Here is a 23977-nt window from a genome sequence, read left to right as displayed (position 1 = left end):
CAACAATTATTTACAGTTTGCAAAAATAGAAAGGAAACTCCAAGCAGTGTAATCACCTGCACTGCTTAAGAATTCACTAATACTGTTTGTAATAATTAAAAAAACACAAAAAACCACAAACCAAAAGTCAAAACAATACTCTACTTATTTTTCGAGAAGCTTCTCACTTTCACCATTTTGGCTCCAATTCAATAACACACTTAAAGAATTCAAGAGTTAAGTTCATGTTTAAGTATGTTCCTGAGTTAAAGCAAAGAGGTGAAAATGGGCTGTGGACCCAACATAGAAGGAACACCACATTAAACCAAACGGGCTGATGGTTGCAACATAAGACACTTAGCTGGGCACACAAAGTATGAAAGACTATCACAAAGTATAAGTCTCTCCTACATTAGCTAAGAGCTTCTGCTCCAACAGTCAATAAGAAAACGTTTCCATCCACCTTTATTTGGCTGTCCCTCAAGCACAAAGTTAAAATGTCACATAGGCTATCTGTAGACTTGTGTTATCTGCGAGCTCAAGCTTGCATGGCTTCCATCAATGCCTGCAAGCATGCTGCTCCTGAAGAGACAGCCGCAAACCCTGTGTCAGCTAAGCTTTATAACTGTTGGCATCTGACCTTTCACAACACTCACTGCACTGGGCTGAAACTGCAAAATAACTTTTTAGGGGCCTACCTCCCCCCAAGATTACATTCATTGAAAGTGCAAATTACCTCACAGTCCAGGTAGTTGTGAGACCACTGCTTCACAAACATGATTTGCTATGTAATGACAAGAGATCTGCTTGTTTAGCAGCTGGTCTTAAATTGGGAAAAAAAAAAAATTAAATCCCTCACAGATAATCTACTCCATTAGAACCAATGCAAGAGATTAAAATGATGCAAAAGTATTTTTAAAATAACCGTTGGCAAATCTACTTTTCCTTCAACATTTGAAAATTCAGAGGGAAAATGTTTAGCAATTTCATAGTCAGAACAAAATTCTTTGATTCTTCCAGCACTTATCCTTTAAGCACTCTTAAAAGGGCAGACCCAGCACAGGTTTCCTGGATTCAAAGAGTGACTGGCACGTCTTGGTATTTGCAGCTTTTTCTTTAGCATTGTGAAAAGCAGATCAAAACAATGGACCATAAGAGGAAACTTCCATCCTTTACAAAGGAAGGAGACAGAAAAGTACCGTCCCTTAATGCTATTTATACTGTTGCAGCACTCAAGCTCTGAAGAGGTCTGCAGTGTGTTGAATACTGTACAGACAGAGAAACAGTCTCTGCCCCAACCAGTTCACACAGTCAGGATGTCAGACTAACCCTGCCCACATTTGCCTCCTTCAGTTATAAAACAGTTTCCAAATGCCAATATTTGAACAAACGAAACCCCACCCACAGCCCTCTGAGCCACCTGGCTCCTTCTGCCTTTAGCTTATCAGGATAGCAAAGCCAATTAAAATAAACAGACTTATGATGCTTACAGGCTTTCTGCATCAGGACCATTCATGGAATGCTTATCAAAAGAAAAAAAAAAATAAATTCAAAAGCAGTGAGGCCTGTAGCCAAAATAGCTGAAGTTACATTGCAGGAAATACTTAAGCGATTCTGCTCACAATGGGTGGTTTCCTGCTCCCCAAGCTGCCTGTTCTCCCCCAGGAAGGCCCCGCAAGGATTGCGTCACAGCTTGGCTTCAGAGCATTAAACCAAGCTCTTCTTCAGAAAGCTCAGGCTTTAATCAGCAGCAAGAGGAAAATAGGGGCAATATTAATGACAGGTAAATCTGCATCTTCCCCCCCCCCCCCCGCCACGTGCTCCCTTTTTTGTCTTCTATAGCTTGAAAGCAGATTCCTTTACATGGGCGTGTGTTTCAGCCTTTGCATCTGAACCACTGGCTGCATCGATTTTAAAAGGAAAGATTTATAACAATTAATATATTTATAAAACAAGAAACTCTCCCTATATGCCATAATTACTTCTATTCATACTTTAAAATTATATGGTGTTCAACAAGGACTATGCTCCAGTTCAAATGGAAGGCAGTTTACAACTGTGACGTTCAAAAACATAAAAAAAAGAAAAAAAAATAGAAACAAAAGGAAAACAAAGCCAAAAATCCATCCACACCATTAAATTATCATTTTTCTGTCACCACCAGTTTCTTCTGACCATAGGAACACTGGCATGTCATTCTCCCCTTGCTTTCAGAGAAGGGAAGACAAACTCCCCTGAAATCAGACCAACAGGAAAGTTACCTTAAAGGCACGCAGACCTGCAGCCGGGATATACAGAAATTTCTGCAGTCCCCTGGCAGCCCAAATTACAAGTTCAGACTACAGGCTGAGGGGAGACTGTCACACAGGTACAGCTACAGTTTACAGGAACACAAATACCTAGCACAGCACCTCGACATAATGCACATTGGTTTGATCGTAGTTAAGACTGGAAACTCTTCAGGGCAGTCTTTATTTATCTGGGTGTTGAGCAATAGGTCTCATACTTGTGCTGCATAAAGCGCTCACTAGGTTGATACTACAAATCCATACATTTTTAAGAATTCATGTCAATGTACTTTTTATTATTTCTTAAACCTCTCCAAGAAGCACTACCCTGACCATTTTTTGCCTTCTTAGTAAAATAAATCACAACATCCCTTCCCTCACCTAATGAAGTCTGTGGGAACAGGCTCAGGCTTTGCATACTTATTGTTTGCCATTAGCTATAAACTCCCACTCAGAATGAACCTATGCTACTTTCATAGTCACCTGCATAAATATGTTTTGTCAAAACCACAAAACTGCAGAAAAAAATATGAATGAATGACCATTACAAATCCATTTGGACTGCATCATTATCATTTCAGACTACAACCAAATCCCATTTTCCCTTTGCAAATTCAATTCCCATCAATAGCCCCATACATCAGTGGCTGTTCATGTTTGTGGACTCATTTTTTTACATTAAAAAATTGAAAGATTACTGCCAGTGTATAATAGGCAAACTGCATTTTCAATTCCCAACACATGTGCTTCAGGGAAAAAAAGAAACACAAGGTAAGGGGAAAAAATGCAAATGAATGCACTGCTATCAGCTGTATATTACCCTAGTGACATTACCATACTTCATATTTCTGCTTGCGTACTTCAGGAAAAAAAAAAAAAAACACTATGTTGTCATTCAAGTAAATTCTTTCATCATTTTTCTGAATATTAGTTTACTACTTAGGTTTCTACTTTATTTACCCAGGGGCAACAAAACCAAGTACAGATGTGTCTTTCTGCATATATAGTTTTTATCTACTTTGGAAAAAAATTTTCCCATGACCAGCATGGGTAACAAGATAAATTTCATGTGAGGTGCTGCTTTCCAAGCAACAACAATCCAAAATTAAGAAAAAAAAGCCAACAGCAAACAAAAAACCGCCAAATACACACACATTAAAAAGGTTAGAGCTGGACAACTCTTTGGTATGCCAAACCTTCTTTTCCACCCATTCTGTGGAGCATCACAAAGCAATGAAATCTGCAAGAATCAAAACTCCATAGACTTCCAAGAAAGAAACCGTAGTGCATCTTTATTACAGCTACAAGTACCCAGCACACTGCATAGCTTGCATAAAATTTCAGCACCTGTGCTGCATGGATAATTCAGGCATGGTAGCTGGTGGCTTCTGGTAAACACTTATTTCATTTGTGATGTGCTGCAATGCAACAGAGCAGCTCCTTAGGGAATTGGGGCAGGCAGGTAGTTTCTGCCAATCACTTTGAGGGTCCATTCTCACACCAATAGACAGAAGATTCAGACGCAACTCCAATTAGTGCTAATTGTAGCTCTCTCCAAGTCCCTCTGCAGCCAGAGATGACAGATTTCATACATGGTTTTTAACGTAAGTGGCAACACTAATTTTGTTCACTTCAAAATCTGGATGCAAAGCTCTAAGCTTGGTAAGTAAGTTTACCAAGCTTTCAAATGGCAGAAGTACCCTCTATTCTAAGAATTCTATGCAAATAATCTTCTTTACCTCAGGTCTCATAACTGAATAGGAAATGGTGATTTTGTAGGTTTTCATGCTGCATTTCCTAAACGCAAGGTTGTAAACTTTAACAGACCTTGACAAAGTTTCGAGAATAAAAAATGATAAAGTGCATACTGAGAAGTTATGTCCCACCCCACAGCTCCCCACTCTCAAACCCCATTCACAGCCCCCACAGGGGTCCATGTTCTGGTGTTGTAGAAGGACCTTCTATAAGTGGCAGAATCCAATGCTGCTTGCAACAGGCTGTGTCCAAAACACCCTCAAGGCACAGCAAAATAGCAGGGCTGCTTCTGCACAGACCTGGAGTTTCTTTCCCTCCAGTATCACTATCTTCTTCGCTGGCAGACTTTTGCTGGACACACTGCTCTGTGGAGCTATGGGAGCCCTCCCAGACATATGTAGGATTATTGATGATGGGAGCTGCATAACCCCAGGTTCTTCCCTCCTCTGCAGGCACAGATCTGCTCAGCTGTATCAAGAGCCCCCCACAGCTTCCTGAAGGGCTGTGTTGGTTAACCACAGACAGAGTACAACAGATCAACAAAATCTTGCAGAGTTAAATTCAGGTCAACACAGTATTGTCATATTCATCAATGGAGAACTTTAGAGGCAACAGTTGCTTGGTACAAACACCACCTCATTTTTCCCCAGTGAAGTAGCTCCGCCATCTGTGAAACCCACAGTGAAAGACAAATATGGTTTAAAAACAACATTTTGGAAATAGAGTTTTTACACCACAATTTCACACCAATCCTGCAAACAGCAGTCTGTCTATCAAAGATGCTCAGAAGTCCATCCATACAGACCCCTTCAAGTAACTGATACAACTCAGAGAAACTGTTTGCTACCAGCATTTCATGCCTTAATCATTGTATGTTTAAATATACACATCTACAAAACAAATGTCATGTCCACAGGCCACAAGCTTATAAACAAAACAAAAAGCAAAAGAAAAATTTTAACAATTAATTAAACCAGTTCTCATTACCTCCATTTCCATCTGCAATTATAATCATTTCCCGTTTAAAATATCTACCACATTTTATTCTTAATTAAAAATTACATCCTTGCAATGAAGTACAATATGAATTATCAATTCAAATGTTATCTATGCAAATTTGTTAGTCCTTTGATTTTCACCCCCTTTATGCAAAGTCATGTGTAGGTTTATTTTCATTAAGCTTGTATAACTTCACTCAACGTCTTCTGCTCTGAAGTCAATACATAATATTTCACTCCAAGGTTGTAGAAATAAGTTGTAAATAGTGCAATTTCTTTTCAAGTTTCATACCATTCATTTAAGAATCAATACCTATGTGAAGAGGTACCTTTTCTAAATTTTTTTTTATTCTGTGCAATTTTAAGATTTAAAGACACTTTACATTTCTGATGGTTTTAACAACAGCCATTTTTTTCAGGGCCTACCACATAAAGACAATAGAAAAATTACTGCAACACAATCAAACTCCATCTTTAAATCAGCTTTATCTACACCTCGAGTTCCAGTGACTCAACTCCTCAGCATGATTGTCTGCCCTCAACCCTTCCATGGACACGTCTTACTCAATATTTTTTTTTACCTCCTTCTCCAGCATTTTGAGGAAAGTTTTGAGCGTTTTCATCTCGTATTTACAATTTCTCCCTGCTCCAGCAGCCAAGAGCAATGTCACTGCAGCTTCTTAGGGTGAGCAAACAACTCATAGTATTAATGCCTCAGAACACAAATTGTTTGCCCACATTTTCTGTTGACTTCAAAGGGGCTCAGCAACAAGATAGCACTGAAATGGTAACTTTTTTCCAAGCCTGTCTAGATGTTTCAGCACCTGTTTTGTACTGAGAAAGCGCAAGAGCATGAAGCCCATGTATTAAATGTCATTAGAATAAATATTCAGAAATACATACACACCCTACCAACACCGATCGCTGCCTTGCCCACAGCTACTTTTCTATCCCATTCCATCAGGAAACACTTTCAGTGAAGGACCAGCTGAAACAGTGCCATGTATATACAATTCTAGGGGATTTTCTCAGTGAGTATCAGCCAGTTCCTGACAAGACGACACCTGCGATTGCTGTGTTCTAGCTTCCCTGCCAAAAAAGGGCATCCTACAGCTGGGAAAAATGTAGGTGTCATACAGTGTTTTCTTCAGCTATACAATAGCAAAACGAGGTTATCCAGAACAGCAATTATCTATGTATACTTAGTAAGGAAGCAAGGAAAGATGGCCAGCTGCTTCACAGACAAGATCCATACAGAGATTATCATTACAGACTGGAAGGCGAATTTCTCAAGGTCCAGAGGGCAGTGCAATGGCTTTAAACTGAGTATATACTTATGAGGCAATTAGGTCCATCAATATGAGGCACAAGAAAAATGCAATAGATTGGCGCAAGATCTGCAGTTTACCAAATTACAAGGACATATCTTGAAGTCAAATTATACAAACACAATTACACAAATTACACTGTAACCTTCAAAGGAAAGGATCTTCATTGTATTCCAAAAACCTCACTGTGTTTTATTAATAAATTCTGGCAAGACAAAGTTTGAAGTCATACATTTATTTCACTGGCTAGTTTAAAAACCCCTTTATTCAATGATCTTTTTCTGTCATAATCTCCTTATCTAATTTAAACAGAGGTCCATTCTCTTGCTAGGAGTGTAATTTTCATTTAAGTTGCTGTAACTTGTGCACAAAGGAATATGTCAGTTCAACTCACCAGCTATTAGTTCTTCTGTGCTATATAAGAGCAAAAAGCAGGCTATTTATACAGTCCAATATAAGGGTCGGGTTGTTTTTATACTTTCTCTTACAAAAAGGCCAGATGGCATCAAGTGCCACATCGCACACCAGGGAGAAGTTGCAGGAAGCTTTTACACAAATACTAACTCTCCTGACCTGCAAAGACTGCTTGAGATTAAGGCAACCAGAAAGGACTATGAAGATGGTTCTCTGGCACCATCTTCTCCTTACCCCTCTCACTCTTTTAGATGCAAGCACGTATGAAGTCTCTCTCTCCCCCTCCAATTATGTCATTTGTCCTCTGCTAACTCTTATCCACATTAAAAAAAAAAAAAAAAAATAATCCTTCTATCCAACGTTGTAATTGGAGGAGCTTTAAATAGATAATTTAACCTTGGGAGGATGTTCATTTTCACTGAGCGTATCTCTACAATCTATGAAACAGACAAACCCTTTCACCTGAGCATGCCACTCTAATTGTCACAGGACTGTGAGATAATTCATTTCAAATAGTTGATCAACCCAGGGGGAATATGAATGCCCAAATATTTAACAGACAATCATGCCTTTTTAAAAGAAAACTCAGGCTTGCAAAGATGGTTGTTGCATGATCAACAGCATATCAATGCCATCACCCAGAGACAATTTATTTTACACACCAAAAATAATTTCTTTTTCAGAAACTATTCAGTAATTAGTGGACGTATCATTTTTTATGTGTCTCAGCCACTGCACATCAGTTTAGCAGCTCCTAGCCTCTCTCAGACGAGAGGCTATCTGATTAAAGAGAAATGCAAAGACTACTGCTATTTGTCCTCTGAAAAAGTCGACCAGCTCAGTATCAATGCCGACTTCATGATTATGAAGCTCAACAGAAAACGAGATTTATGCTGTAGCCAGCCTTACAGAAGCCCAAAGGGTGAAAGTGTAGCTGTAATGTCCTCTAGGTCAGAGGAATTCAGATAACACTGAGGAAAGGTCTGATATACAGATGCATCCAAAAGGTATTCAGGTCATTAAAGGAAAAAACAACTTATCTGGAGAATGTACACCATGTCTTCCTCGTTGTCAAGGTACTTATACTCAGTCCTAGCAGACATTAGGGCCCTTAAAAACATCTCCTAACCTGATAAACAGTGCCCACATAGATACCACAGAGTCCTCACAAGCATCTTGGATCCACTCAGATCAAACTATTGCTGTGCAACATACACTTTCCCCTCTCTTCATTCCCAAAGGGAGAAACCAGCTAGGCTGCTATCTGGATGTATAACTCCCAGGTCAAGAAGGCTTTCTGGCAGCCTAAATTCACTGATGGGATTGGCAATGCAGCAAGATCCTGAATTCCCCACCAGAAAGGTGCTCCTCTCTCCCAAGATACACAGAGCTCCACAATACCCTGGCTGCTCTCTCGCTTTTTGTCTCCATAGGGATTAAAGCGGGAGGAAGTCTTGCCATATGATACCTAAATTCAGCTGAGCCCAACAAACTGCAGCACAAGAGTTCATCTTTTCCTTTGCCACAACAGCAAGAAAAGCCATCCTGGCTTTGGCAAGCTGGTTCAGTCAGCCTTGACTCCATATGCCTGGGCATGCAACTGCTGTCCTTGTACAGCAAGTCTTGAAAGCACCATCAATAACTTTGCCAGCACCCTGCTGAGCCATAGTCTAGGAGGGCGAAAGCGCAGCCACCTCCTCAGAGCTTCTCATCCAAACATACATCTTCAGTTATCCAAGCTCCCACACTAACCAAACCAGAACCTTCAAGCCACTTTCACATAGCTGGGAGAATGCAATGAGGAATCTCACAATGTTTCTCTGACCAAAACAATCCATGTCGCTGAACACAAGGAAACAACTGGATGTTTTCCTTAGTGTCTCCTTCCACTGCAACATTTTAATAAAGAGCCAGGACAGATTGTGTGTACGGGTATACTATGATGAATATGGTCCAAATTCTTCAAATCTAATAAATGTAAATGCTTCTCAATTTGGAGTGACTTTTGTCTAAGGAGGACAAAGGAGAGTTTGCCAGGCACAGGTACAATGTGTTCACACTGGTCTTCATCGCAAGGAAGACTACACATCAGATTCTGCTTTTCTGTAGCTGTGGGATCCAACTCCAGTAACAAAAGCTAGAGTGATTCAACCTGGTTCAACATCCTGGAAGTGATGAAAATGCAGACTGTCATCTGAAAAGTGCTGGTTACACACAAGCCAACTTAAGAAGGTATTTTTAGCATGTTTGTCCAGCTTCATCATTTTAAAAATAGCTACAGCCCAGTCCATTGGTGTCCTTCTTAAGGATACTAGAACATCAGAAGACATTGAGGTCTTCAGGGACAACAAACCCTATAGCTCTTAAAGGCCTAAGTTTCTTCAAAGTAAGATTCAAACAAGGATACAAGAAACTATCAAGTTTAAGATTCTACAACACACAGTCCCCCAGAATCAGGCTGGGGTTTTTTCCTCAGAATTATCATCAGATCCCTTCAATTATTTTATGCCTTGGGCAAATTACCTGTGATTTAGTATAATTTACCATGGAATTTCCTTATAACTGTCACTTGCAAAATTCTTATGTGTTACACAGTGAGAATTATGGGTTTCACAAACACTCCCAGCATGGAAGGGCAAACAGCTGAACTTGGGAAGAAGTGACAAAGAAACACATAGCTGAAGTTTGTTAAAATACAGGCTAAAATTAAAATTATTTTTAGAACACTAATATGTATTTTACACAGACTGTTGATGCTGTTTCTATTGCTTTTCCAGTCTTTTCCTCGAAACACTAAAGAAAATATATAATTGGTAAAATGGAGCATGGACAGGAAAAAGGAGCAATCTGACCACGAACATGACTGTTCAAATAGCTTGCTTCTTCACTGGTTTTCCTCATTGAAAAAAAGTGTGCCTATAGAGGCATTAGTGCTTGAAAACAAGTTCCCCTCCATGACAAACTGCCCAAGCTGATGAAGCAACATGTAAACAGTAAAACATCAATGCCACTCTAGCTTTTCAGGGAAGAAACTGCAATGAAGTATCATTGTCCTCTATCAACATTTCCTTTCGTAGAGTTTTTTCTTGTCAACATTGCAATAAATCACTCACTAGTCAGATCGCATCTGACATTGCCCTGTCACACTTAAGGTGGAAATCTCCACTGAACTGAACAGGGAGGGCTTCCTTCAGACCAGAACCAATAGTCCTGTATAACTAATTACCTGTTACTATGTAATAGAGCCTTTGTCTGTACCACTTCAGCTCTGGTGCAAAATTAACAGGTGCTATCAGTTTTTGTATGCATGCATACAAATCTGGCTTCAAAGTTTACAAGAAAAAAACCAAAAAAAACCCTTTCGCTAAAAATACTTCAGCTAAAGGTATCACAAGGCCATCTGACTTCAGTATCACCTAACAAAGAAGTTCCCTACCCTATAAAGTAGCCTCACCTGTTCTTTGGGCAAGACTATTCTTCCAAAAAATCTCATCTCACAATTTTGTCTATAAGCATGGATTCAGACACACATTATGAATCCCCAATGTGAAGTCAGTTCTACTCTGCTACTACAACATCTGCTGAATGTTCGTTCTAATCCACCTATTAACTGCTTTACTAATGGAAGAAACCTATTCAGGTGTATCACTCCTAAGCTTAATTATTATTATGCCAGGTTTTAAAAGCAGTAGTATTCATACATATATATATATATATATATATATATCAACCTCAATGCAAAATAGCACCTCAGAAGCACGCAACAGACCAGACAGAGCAGAAGACTGATCCAAGACCATCAGAGCATCCTCCTTACCAGTTCGGGTGAGATAAACATCTTGTAAGTCAGGTCCCGATATCAGGAAGACTGGTCCAACCGCTCAGCAGCAAGGGGATGAACGACACAGGTAGCCTCAGCTTATGCATTCAGGCACTGATAATTCCCGCTTGAAGCCCGCAAAAGGCCTGGCTAACAAACACTGCATAAGCATAAGGGCCCAGCTACACCAGGAAAGGCATGGGGCAAAGAAAGGAGCCCCCAGTCCAAGTGGGAGCATTCATGCAGATGACAGGCAAACACCTACAGCAAAGACAACACCGTGCTCAGGAAGGCAGCACTGCACCTGTTGCTGGATTTTGGTTTTGCAACAAGAACAATGGCTCAGAAGCCCACGTGGCAAAAACTACAAGAACAACTACAATGGCCAGTGACCATCGGAACAATTCATCAGCGGAAAATAGTCTAGATGAAAGCGTAAAGGAATGGCAAAGCAGCTTTCTAAAGGTATTGGTAGTTCTGAATAATGGACAGTAGACCTTAAGTCTAAGGTCTTTCTGAGAGACTGCAAGTATTAAAGACACTAGCACTGTATTATCCTTACAGTCCAGCTGAAAGTTCTCTGGAGTTTGGTGTTGGGTTTTTTTTTGTTTGGGGTTTTTTTGGTTTTAATATATATATCCAAAATCACAGCATTAGCTCCTTCACATCCAGCTTGGCACCACTGAAGTGTCATCCTGGAAGGCAGGACAGCAGAGCCACATAATAGAATGCAAACAGGTAAGCAGGCCTCTCATATAGCATACGTGTGAGGACAGCAAGGGCTTAAGCAGCAAAACAAATCAAGCTTTCTCCACTTTACTTGCAAGCATGAGAGCCAGCAGAAGGGTCCAATTTCTGTTCATGCTGCTTGTATTGATCGCAGCAGAAGTCACTGAAAGGCACCAAGGGAAGCACTGAACAATTCATCAGCTTTCCAGAGCAGACATGACGGTGCTACTGGCTTTGATCCTTTATTTCGCTCAGTATTGTACGGCCCAGACAGTCAGTGATAACAGAAATGGTGTTCACCAAACCCACGTCTTTTATTTCCAGCTCATCAAGAGAGAATATTCTTTGCAAGGCCCATGTGCTTCAACCTTGTTTCCAAGAATTGCAACCAAATGTAGCAAACTCCAGGATGGCTTCTGTTTCACAAATTGAAGCAGAAAGGCAAACCAAACTGTAAGCCATCTCTCATACTCAGTGTCTGCCGTTTAGAAACATCTGGGTTTGCAAATAAGGAGCACTTGATTACAGTGAGTGATCATAGTCTCAGTTCAACAGAAAGCACGCTGTCAGGTAAATTAGAAACTGAAGATCAGAACAGAATTATTTAGCAAGTGAACTTGTTCCTAATAGAAAGCAAATGAGACAAGCTGGAGTTGTTACCCATTGACAGCATGCATCTTACAAGCCTCATCTACAGACACAGTCTGCACCCAGAACACCCTATGATGTCTCCTAAATACAGAAGCAAATAGGGGAATGCAATCTCAAACTGCAGAAATGGAGAGTCATTGATCAAGACAGCAACCAAAACCATGAAGTGTGAAGGTATAATCAAGACTACTGCAAAACTGTAAGACTCCTCAGATCCAATGAAAAAGTTAATTTTCTTCCTAAGTTGGCTTTCTCCTTCTAAGCTAATTGTTAAAAGAGAAAAGGTCACACTGCTTAATAACATGAAATAGAGAAAGCAGTACATGCAGATGGTGTTTGACATGAAGTGTTAATCACCTTTTTTGACAAAGAATCTGTTTGTGCTGTAATGTATCACTCCTTGCATTGAACTATGGCTTGGGATTCACTTACAATAGCTGTTACTAGCACGTAGACAAGTCATTTTTACTTTACATTCCTGGATCACTGTGTACCAGGTTTGCACACGTATTTTTAAACACAGCTGGCTTCTTGGCACATAAATTTTGGTGTGGTTTTAAGTGATTAGTTAAAAAATGAATGGTTTGCTGATTTGACATCAAATTTAAGAAATTCACACGCAACTCAACTTGCCTTCAAGGATGAAGGAAATGTGCTCTTCAGTGTCATCCAGTTACTAATTATGTTTTGATCCTACAAAACACTGCTTTAGCAGTTTACTTAAGGGAACAGACTCTTGCTTTGATTACCAGAGTAGCCCGTTCTGCTTCTTTTTGCCCTTGATTTGCCCTCTTCCTTGATTCATTAACGTGTCTGAATCAAAGCAAGTGGAAGCAGAAGAAAAGGTGAGAGAAAACTGAACCAAAGAGACTGAAGTAACAGGTAGCTCATAATACTTAGGAACTTCAAAATAAAGTTAAACAGGAAGTGATTTAGACCATCCAAAAAGTTATTGGATTTGGAATTAAGAATTCCTGGAATTCTTAAAACATTTCTGAAAGCGTGAGAAGCACTGGGCAAGATCACAGCAACTAAAAGAACCACCTGATAAAAATACTGGTATTCATTTTCCCAGGGACTCAAGTTTCACCTTGTACAATTTAAAACAAGATGCAGAAGATGATAAATGTTTATATAGACACTGGCCCAACGTTGCTAGATGCTGAACTTCACCCAGAAGAGGCAGAGTAAACACCTTACCAAAAGCTTCTATGCAAGAGCCAGATTATCGACCACAGCAGTTGGCCTACCTGTTCTGGAAATGCTGTTTAAGACACAAACTATTTCTTCCAACTGGATACCTACATCAGTGACAAGAAGCTTTGCCAGTGAAAACTGAACCTTCATAAACTTTATCAACATAGAAAGCAACCATTACACAGCAATGTGTCCATCTGTGTGCATTTGGGCAGCCTGTACTGCAAGTTAAAGAGGACGATTTCGTGCACCCTGTGATCAACTCGCCAGAGCAGCAACACATCCTATTTTGGACACTTCATCAGAGCATTACCTTCAAATATTTACTTTGATATTATGTTATGGTTCACCATTGCCTTTTCTAGGAAGTACCAACATTGCTTCAGTTGGAACTCCACACTGAATTTGACCCAGGTTAATTGTTATTGCTGGCAATCTGCTGGCTGTATGGTAAAAGCCAGCTGACAACATGACAACAGCTTCCTACGTGAATTGATGTGATGCAGAAATATCCAAGCCAAGGACTGAAGGCACAGAGACCTAGACTCTGCTTTTTCCACTGGAAATCATCCCTGCAGGACATAGCCTAAATGTGCCAGGGGAAGCCTGTGCTACCCTGCCAGAGCAGGACTCCTGGGTCAACTGCATTTACCACAGGCCCCAGGCATATGCTTCCCCTCAAGATGTTTTTTAAGTACTTCTAACTGCCAAGTATTCGTTACCGCATTTATTTCTCAGTGATGATTTAAAATAAATTTTTATTTTTAAATCACATTTGACATTTTGTTAGGTACACTGGAATGCAAACCCCTTCCTACATATGCAAAAATTAGGAATTAACGAGGTCTGGCAATTATCATGCCGGAAAGAATCAAGTGACCAACTTGAACATGCAGAGGTTTACAAAAAAAAACCAAAAAAAGCCTGCTCTAGTAGTTAAAAAACAAACAAAATTGCTTCTTATTGATTTTAATTTAGGTTGAAACACTAGCTGTCTCTCTAGCAAAGCCAGAAATGGAAACAACTATAAATGAGTACAAGATGTGATAAGATAGACAGATTCTTAAGCAATCTAGTATAGATATGACCTCCAGTTTAGACAGTAGTTAAAATATGATATCATATAGATGGATCAATAAGTAAGTTTGCATTTGTCTCAGCTCCAAAAGCTGGAAAGCTACATGTCTTTTTTTTTTTTTTGAGTTACTCTAAAATGTTGTCCAATTAAGCTCTACTGTTTTTTCTTACAGATCCTCTAGATTCTAATTTACAAATAAAATCAAGAGAAGCAATTAAATGTTAAGTACTATCAGCATGTTTCCCCAAGTGATGCACACGTGCAACAGAATAGAAGTAGTCCAATCTTGATACAGAAGGCCAGGTTACAAATTGAAATACATTTGTATTACCATTACTTGCAGGCTTCACGCTCTAGCAAGTAATAACATTGGGCATCACACTCCCCGTCCGTGCACAGCGGAGGTTCTCTGACCAAGAGTCTCTCATAGGCTGCAGCAGCTGCAGATACGCTTTACTTCTCCAGGGCAAGCAGGGTGCACAGTAAGAGTATGTGCAGCACAGAACAATGCTGGAAGGGACTTTTGGTGATGGCCATCTAGTCCATCATTTTAAAGGCTAGTTAAAACCTTCCTGGCAGACTGCCTGGTCAGTGCTCTCTGCTCTCCAGGCAGCATGCACTGCCAGGGCCTGCCTGGCTCATACTGCGCCCTGTTCTCCTGACAAGCACACAAGAAGTACCAGTATCGATCAAGCACAATTAATTTTATGATCCTTTCAGCATGCCAGAACCTGATCCAATATTAGCTGATAGGTATGGATCAGGACTTCTCAGAGGTTTTTGGTGAAGGATGTCATACTTGGAAGATTGGACTCCCTCTCTACTTTAATCATAAGGATCTCTCCATCTTCACAGACACCAGCCTCTTTCCAGACAGGTCTTTTATTATATATATAATAAAAATGTATTAGCTGGGGCAGAAGGGATGTTTTTTCCTCATTTGTTGCATGGTACAAGCTTGCCCAAAACAAACACCATCAAGGTGCAAAGCTAAAAGCATCCAAGGGAGGCCACCCTAATGGAAACAGGGCCACAGTAACAGAGCAGATCTAAATTCTTTCAAATAGCTTATTACCCAGTGGCACACGCACCTGCATCCAGCAGCGGAAGAAAATAAGGACACTACAGTAAACACTGCCTACCAAAACCAGCAATATGAGTAATAGTAACAGGGTGAGCAAACAGATGGGGAATAAAAACACATTCCTAAGAAAACCATTGCCTCCTTGGGGTTACATGCAAATCCTAACCCTGACTCCAAGTTTCTGACGAAGCTCAACTGTTATCCACATCACTGTTGTTACCACACAAGGGTGGTAACTCTCACCAGGTCACAGTCATGTTCTGGACCTGCATGAAGCTTTCAGTATTACAATGCTTAATGGAAATCAAACCCCAAGACACCCATCCTAGATAACTCCACAACAGGCACCAGGACTATTATGGATGCACTGACTGCTACTTCGTTAAAAACTGTTGGGAAACTAACAAAATCAGAACAAATGATGCATCTAAGATACTACGGTTGCAGAGGACTTAAGTCAAAGAGGCCTACCTTTCTAATGCTAAAATGGCCATTATAAAGTTAAAACCTCCAAGAATTAGTGATCCAGGCCACAGCCACTGAACTGCAGACTATTTTGTTCAGCACTGACTCCAATAATGATCTAGAAGTCAAACTAGGCAAACAATCAACATGAGCTTTCTTGCTGTGGCAGAAAAATAGGTCACTGAAAATCCTTGGACAAACAGAAAGGGCCATATCATCACGCGCATATGATATGTGTAAAACCAGTTTTCAGTTCTGGCATGCACCTTTCTAAAAATAAGTTTAAAAAAATGGAGAAAAGGCAAAAACGTTTGCTACAAAAATTATTCAAGGACTAGATAAAACCTGCTAGAAAAGGCCTTGGGGAGTTTGGGTCACTAGGTTAATCAGGACATTGTGACATGGTTTTATTGTAATGTGTAAGTACTTTCATGGTAACAAAATATCAGAGGGCTCTTTAAGCTAGTAGAGAAAAGTGAAACAGATACAAGACAGTTGTTAAAGTGGCTATATATTTGCAGTTTGACCTTCACAGCTACAATAAGTAATTCAAACAACCACATTTTTGGTGGCCTATTTACTTCAACTACTTCATTCAAGGAAAACAAGTTTGGGTATCACTTCACGATGGATCAAACAAGTTATTTTAAAAAAAAAACAACTGACAGCTGTGACAGAAAACCTCACGAACACCTTTGCAACAGCCACAGCTTTGGTCAAAAAACTAGGTACAAAGCAACAGAACAATCCTGAGGATTGATATACACAACAAGCATCCTCCAAAAGGTCTGAATTTTCATGGAAGGACTGGACACATCTCTTCCACAGCAAGCAGAATCATACAAAGAAGAGGTTTTGCATTTCACCACACAATAAAAGAAAAACCCTCCAAGAAGCATGAAGACAGCATCAAAACTGTGCAGCTTTGACATAAATCCAGCCCATGGAAATACTGGGGGGGGGGGGGGGGGGGGGAAGCCACACACACCCGTTTTTCAGGATAATGTCATGATGACTGTTATGGTACAAATCCTCACCTGATGAAAGCTGCCACAGAAACAGTAGCATCAATTGTGCTATGACAATTTGCAGCAGCTGAGGACCTGCCATTATACCAAGATAAAACATAATAAACTTGCACATTTTGTACCCTAGGTCTACAAAGATAACTATGAATTAATTCACAGTAAACAAAAGAGAAGCACTTTACAGTGCATAAACAACGTTGTAAGAAACAATTTAAAAAGTCACAGTTTCTGAAACTGCTGTCATGGAGCCCATACTTTTAACACTTACTTAAATAGCTAAAACTGCACAAAGGTGTTGCTTTGGAACACAAACAGTTATACAGAAGGCATATAATCTGATGCAAAACCCTTGGGCAAAGAAGGAAAAATAAACAACTAATTTTAGAACCTGAACACTCTATTAGCAATGCTCACCAATTAAAATATGATGCAACTGCTGTCAACAGGCAAATTTTTGTTATATTTTAAGCAAGGATTTAAATACAAAATACACAACCTACTGCACTATAAGAATAATAAGTAAGCTAGTTACAAGTAGCATGGAGGCCAACAAGAAAAAAATATTCAGTTGGTTCTCTCTGCCTATCTACTAAATGGATGCAATGTTTAAAAGACAGTCATGCTGCGCAAACCCTCATTTCTATTTTGACTGCAGCAAATCTATACCATAATCTCCAGAACTCTTAAAGCACCTTAGGAATCTAAATACCAGTGAAAGAGTATTGAAAATTTAATCCTTAAACTCACATGTGATAGTAATGTTGATCTGTACCTAATTATTTGAAAGCTACTAGTTATCTTTGTTGTCTGAACTTGTATCCATCTGCCCTCCCCCACACCCAGGAAACTGCAACAGTTTCATGTTGAGGCTTCTATAAACAAACAGCCATTAAAAAAAAAACCAACTTCCTAAGCTTTCTCTAAAACAACCCTCTTAGCCAAGACTTAAATTTATTGAGATGTGTATCACTAACTTCACTACCTCCTAAGATATAAAATAAGTTATTTTAAAATCCAGAAAGGGAGAGTAGGGGAAAAAATATAAAAAGAGCATTTCTAAGCACACCCAACTGATAAAATGGCAAGCACCAGTCCTCAGTGGTGCAAGGGTTACTTCACAGGCATCCTTATTTCAAAGAAATGAAATGAGGCCCAAAGAAAGTAACTTGCTTACTGTTTAGGATCAGCAAGGGTCAGGACAGACCTGTATCTATTTACTGCTGCTGTAGAAAAATGGCCTACCTAGTGCATTGGCAGAAACGATTCTACCTTCATATCCTGCTTATTCAGCGTTCACCACTTGTTACGGTGAAGCCCTCTTCCACTCTGGGACAACTAACATGCTTTTCAACCAGTCTGACAAACTGACCAAAGAACTCCAGGTCTAAGGCTTCAGGCTGCTAAAAAATGATAATCCAAATTGTAGATTCTTTTATAGGAGTAAGGAAATGGTAAGGCACTGCTTTGATTAAAGCATGTATTATAGCATTTGATATGTCTCTTACAGGTCTCCTGCGAAGACAGAAGGTGGAAAGAGTGAAGTGTGGGAAAACTGAACAACTGTTGCTTTGCCTGCAAGGAGCTATCAGATAGCTTTCCTTTACTGTCAGCAGAATAAACAGACTCCCAACAGAAGAACTTAAACAGCACTCTGTCAGAGAGACAGGCATATTTTATTTCAAAAAAAAAAAAAAACAAAAAAAAAACCCACACACACAAACAAAAAACCAGAACAAAACAGCTGCCACAAGACCAAATAACATCCCATATTTTGCTCCTAAATATCAGTGCAGCTCTTCAGGGCTCAAGGTCTCATTCATTACGTATCTGCAAGCAGAGAAAAGGATTTTTTTTTTCAAAGCAGCTTTCGTAAGCTAAGCATCCAAGTCTCAAAACACCTAGATTTTCTTTAGAAAGGCCTTCATGCTATGAATGCAAAGTCCCTCAAAGCAGGCACTGGCATAGGATAAACATATTCAGGCATCACTGCAGGATTTATGCATAGAAAACTGCAACACCCACATCAGTTGAGATTTTATGTGTCAGTACTGCTGGCAGGTGCGTGATGCGGTCAAGCTTTAAGTTCTAGAAAAGGGTTCATCATTATTCAAATGACTTGATAATTAAGAACGCTAGTACTTCAACTCCCAAGCAAACTTAGAGATGCATAATAAAACCACATTAAAAAAAAAGGCCATGTACTATCTGATTTTACTTCAACCATAGTTCACTTGAAAACTAATTCAAATTGCCATAAGGTGAGGCCATTCAGTGTAATAAAAACGTTACCTTACAGTGATTGCACGAACTTAGTTTCCTTACTGCCCTATGTCCTCCCTCCTCCTCCAGTCAGCTGGCAAGCTTATTCACCACCACTGTTTTCGTCAGCTTCCCATTAACACTGCTAGCAGTCAGAGAAAAGGAAAAATGAAACAAGAACAGCAATACCCATGGAGTATCACAGTGTCTTCACTGCTGTGCTTGCAACCTGCACCCTCATTCATCTGCTTGCTTTCTGCGTAGGAAGAGTCTCTGCTTAGGCTACAAATATGGGGCAGCTCAAGACATAAACCAGGAATGCTCTGTGTCCTGGCAACTGTGCCTCAAGATGACTGTACATTGAAAGGAAGCATTTGAAGATATGACCAGTGTAGCCCCTGATTCATCCAAGAGTACACCTGTCCTCACTGAAGTGGAACAAGATCACTTTGGAGAGCTGTATCACATATTAGCAGCATTAAAAGAAAGAAGCCAGTTAGACTTGTCCTAGAGCAAGTAATATGGATGGGTATCTATAGCCTACAACATGCATAACATGATCAGCAACACTAGCACAAGATACTGAGTAACGGAGAAATTAACAGCAACCAAGGATCATCTTCCTGTGATTTTTTTTTTTCCTCTAAAGGTTTATTGACACACAAATGTAAAAACTAGTTGCTTTCATCATACGTTACTGGACACCTCCAGTTGGCCATGCCCCAGGTTCCTCTGCTTTGTATGAAAGTGTGCATTAATTTATATCTTCCTTCTCTGCATCGCTTCCAACCTCTGCATGTCTCTACAAAACTGATAAGTCCAGTTCATCCTGTGAGTAACTCTGGCAATTGATGAAGTCACATTCCCACCAACTTGGTGCAAGAAGACGCAGGTCCACAATTTCCACTTGGAAGAAACATAGATAGGAGTTAACCTCATAAAGAAGGGCAAAATTTGTAAAGATATTTTAGGCACCTAAAGCAGCAAGCAGTCTCCCAGAAGGGATATACAACCATAAGTTAGCCCATTTGGTGCACATCTACATCCTCAGATAACTCCATGTCTTTTAAGAACATTTGTCTGATGAGATTCCACTTCCTAAAACACTTAAAAATGGTTGTTTAGCATCAAGCTTTAAGTAGCATGGCATGTAAATATAAATAATTACAATTTTATCAACACACAGGAGCAAATCTGATCTTTAAAAATGGAAGTACAGTAACTTAGGCAAACAGAAATTAGTCTCATTTTTTCATAATTTCTCAGATTAAAGTTATATATTAGTTAAAGTAGAGTGTTATAACTGTACCCTCAGGCTTCAGAGCACATGATGCCACGTGTTCATTTGGCTGCTAAAAAGCAGCAACCAAATGATTAGCATTTCTTCCAAGAACAGTTGAGATTAATAGTTTGAAGTCATTTCTTTAATTTAACCATGAAACTTGAACATTGAAATTAGAGTCCACGTTAATAACACTTTATTTCAGAAAACTAAGTATGTTAGTCCTTAAGAACTGATCATAAGATGGATAGAGTCCTCACTGTTATCTGTCTTTTCTGTAATTGGAAAGAAACCCCAATTATTAAACTCCCACAACTTGATAACAGTACAGCTTTAACTGAGTGCACATAGATAACTTCAAGACAACACTCATCCCTGCATAGACCTAGAAACTGAGAGTGAAACCATCATCCTACCAAAATCAATAGGTGGGGTTTGGTGGTTTTTATGATCCCAAGCATGATTTATTTGTTCAGTAGGGGTTCCCAGTGCAGACAAGGGACAGGTGAACAACATGACACCTCTGGACTAGACTCACAGAAGTTCCTCACTGCTCTGACCGACACATCCATTTTTTTAAAAGGATCAAAAACCCTTTCATCCCAAATTTCTAGATATTCTAACTCATTCACACAGGCAAAAATCCTCACTCTGAGGCAGAGCAAGGTCCCCAGCCTGAATACAGGCTTTGTCGCAAAACACCCCAATATGGCCAAGGGAATTCCAGTTGCCCTCAAACTGTGTTCCTTCCTTTTTTGAATATACTGAAAACCCTTCTTTCTGTGATGCCTCTTCCTCCTTCCCCAACTTAGGAAGCCTCTTACTCTGGCTGCTAGTGCAGGCAGCTCCCATGACTATTTGAAGACTTTTGAAAGCTGTGTCCAAGCTCTGTTAACCACAAATGAGCTCCCGTAAACCTGCTAACGGACAGCAAAGCTCTCCCTGGGGTTTTCCCCCCAGAAGCATACCAGCAAGCTCAGCTCTTACAGCCTGGGAAGGCTGACTTGACATTCTTTATCTGCAAGGACTCCATTAGCAACTTCCCGTAACATAAAGCATATTTTCCAAAGGCACTGAAAATAAGGGATAATTAAAATGTAAGAAGTGTCATCTTCATAAAAGCCACAGGACTAAATAAAGTCTTGGAGGGCCCTCTCCTGTACATTCCGTATTTCTCTACGTGCACAACACACCTTCCTTTGAAAAATCTTTAATAAACAAAGCCAATATTCTCTGTACCTTTAAAAATATCTGAAGTAGCATTTGATTAGTTCATAGGGAAAAGCTCCTAGTATATTTTTTCTTCCAAGCAGAAGACAGTTACATGCAAAATTAACTCTCAGTTCTGAACTATGAAGACTCAAAATCCAAAACCCATTTACAGGCAGTTACCAGGTCAGCAACAATTTGATCCATTACCAAAAAGCTAATCTACACTCAAGAAAATTACTTTCATTCCTGCCTCTAGCCTAAGAGAATGCTAACGATTGTCACTCCTTAGACGACAGGATTGTCACAGCTAAGAAAAGCAAAAATGTGTACTTTTTCCTTTACAAAAAAAATATTTATCCTCTCTTGGCAAAGCCATGAGAAATTATGCAGCAAGGATATCACTGTAATGTTAATATGCCTTTCTGATTTTTGGTACTGTGAATTCAGATTAATGAGCAAACAGACCCCATGGAAACAACCTCTCTTACCTTGTCTTAGTTTGATTTATTAAGCAATGCAATTACCAGTGACATGCCCACAGAGAAATGCACTAAACACTTCAGAAAGAGCAAAACCTTACCCACATATTTTTTGTGTAAGAATGACTCCTTCCTCTTATTGCAAACAAAGGAATAGCAACAAAAATACCTACTTAAACAGTGAAAACCTATTACAATCCCCATAACAAAGGAACACTGCAAAGACTTATTTTCTACATGGTTCATTTGTGGTTGCTGAACAAAGAAAAAACAGCCCTTGTGTTTCTTCACCAGGTAAAGTGATTTACAGGAGAGAAAATAAAGAGTGACCTCTTTTTCATTTAGAAAGCTAGATATCAAGCAGAGGGAAGAAAGATGCTTGTAAATTAAGACATAAAATAAATAAAAAACACCGTAATTCTCTAATCCTCTCTAGAAAACGTTATGAAAAGGTACTGAAACATTTGTGGTAGATACTAAATGGTTAATATCTGGCCGGGATTCCCCGCCAACACAAATTCCAATGATTTGCCATTGGATGTTGTCAGCACCAATGTCCTGTTATAGTCCACTGAGATCCTCCCTGCAGCTTTCCTGCCTCGGGCATATCTGATGTACCAGATCAGAGTCCAGAGCATCCCTGTGTATCACGATGTTTCACTTACCACCCCCTTGCACGCACGCACACACACAAATGCTGCTTTTCAGAAGAAGGCATATAAGAGTAAGCAAGTCACTGAGATCTAATATGGTAGTTCTGTACAAAAATTAAATGCATAGAAGCCCTTCTGGAAAACAGTTTGCTTCCCAAGCAGACCTTTAGTGATGAACAGCCTTGAAATATTCACAAGTATTACACCACTGTTCTACAGCTGCTAGTATTAAAGAGTTTACCTACACACATCAAATGTCCATAGACCTACTACTCCCTGCTTGCATTCATCTTTATATTCAAACCATAATGCAAATATTACCTGGTTCAAATATCACTAATCTAAATCAGCAAGTCATACAATACTGTCATATTAAACCTACATCACAGCTTGTTTTCCTGAAGCGTTTCTGGAGCCTGCCTTCTACATGTAATTACTGTACAATATATATCAGAAGCAGAGAGAAAGGCTTCACTCTGAGGGCTGAAATTGAGAAGAAATCAATACAAAGAAGATAAATGTTTCTTCAAGAGCTGCAGAGGTATTAACCCCCTCTCCAACTTATTTTCTTTTGCCTTCAAATCATTTTACCATGTAGGAAGCTGCTGGAAGGACTGGGATGATGGGTCTATCTGCTGAGCTCTGTGTTTGGGGTTAGGAAAAAAGAAAAAGAGAAAAAAAAAAAAAGAAAAGGAAAAAAAAAAAACCAGAAGTGGAAGTTCCTGTAAAGCTTCCAGAATTTAAAGTTTTTCTTTTCGCACTTGCATACCCGGACACAGCCGACGCGTTAGGCTGCATCGGGAGCCCACAGAAGGGACAGGAGGAGTCGGGGGACAAGGGCCTCACGGGGGTGCTTGTTCTGACCAAAGCCCACATCGCACCCACCTAGGTCACACCCCTCCGCGCGGCTCCCCCGCCCCCTCGCTGTCAGGAGGGGGAAGCTCAAGAAAAAGTAAATAAATGAACCGTTTCGCGGCGTGCGGGGGTGCTAAGCCATTTTCAGCAAAATCATTTCAGCCGCAGATGCAAGGGGCGGGGGGGGTGGGGGGCGGGGGGTACGGCAGAAAAAAGCTGAAGAGCCCGCCGTGCCTACGCGCCGGCTCACAGGGGCTGCGAGCAGGCGGGGCCGCGCTGCGCGCCGGCGGAGGGGCGCGCGGCCCCGCGGGGGCGCCGGCGGAGCGACAGCGCCCCTGGCGGAGGGCCGGGGGTACTGCGGGGGCAGCGGGAGCTGGAGCCCCGAGCTGGCGCTCCAAGTTCCCCCGGGCCGGGGGCGCTCCC

General features: G+C 40.2%; 1 protein-coding gene across 1 annotated transcript in view; it reads right to left on the bottom strand.

Moving 5' to 3' along the window:
- The window catches only part of PTPRG (protein tyrosine phosphatase receptor type G), a 427945-nt gene that overhangs the window by 387286 nt on the left and 16682 nt on the right, over positions 1 to 23977 (bottom strand). The window lies entirely within an intron of this gene.

This window comes from Falco punctatus (assembly GCF_963210335.1).
Source record: "Falco punctatus genome assembly, chromosome: 4".
Lineage (NCBI taxonomy): Eukaryota > Metazoa > Chordata > Aves > Falconiformes > Falconidae > Falco > Falco punctatus.
This window is presented reverse-complemented; position numbering and strand designations above follow the sequence as displayed.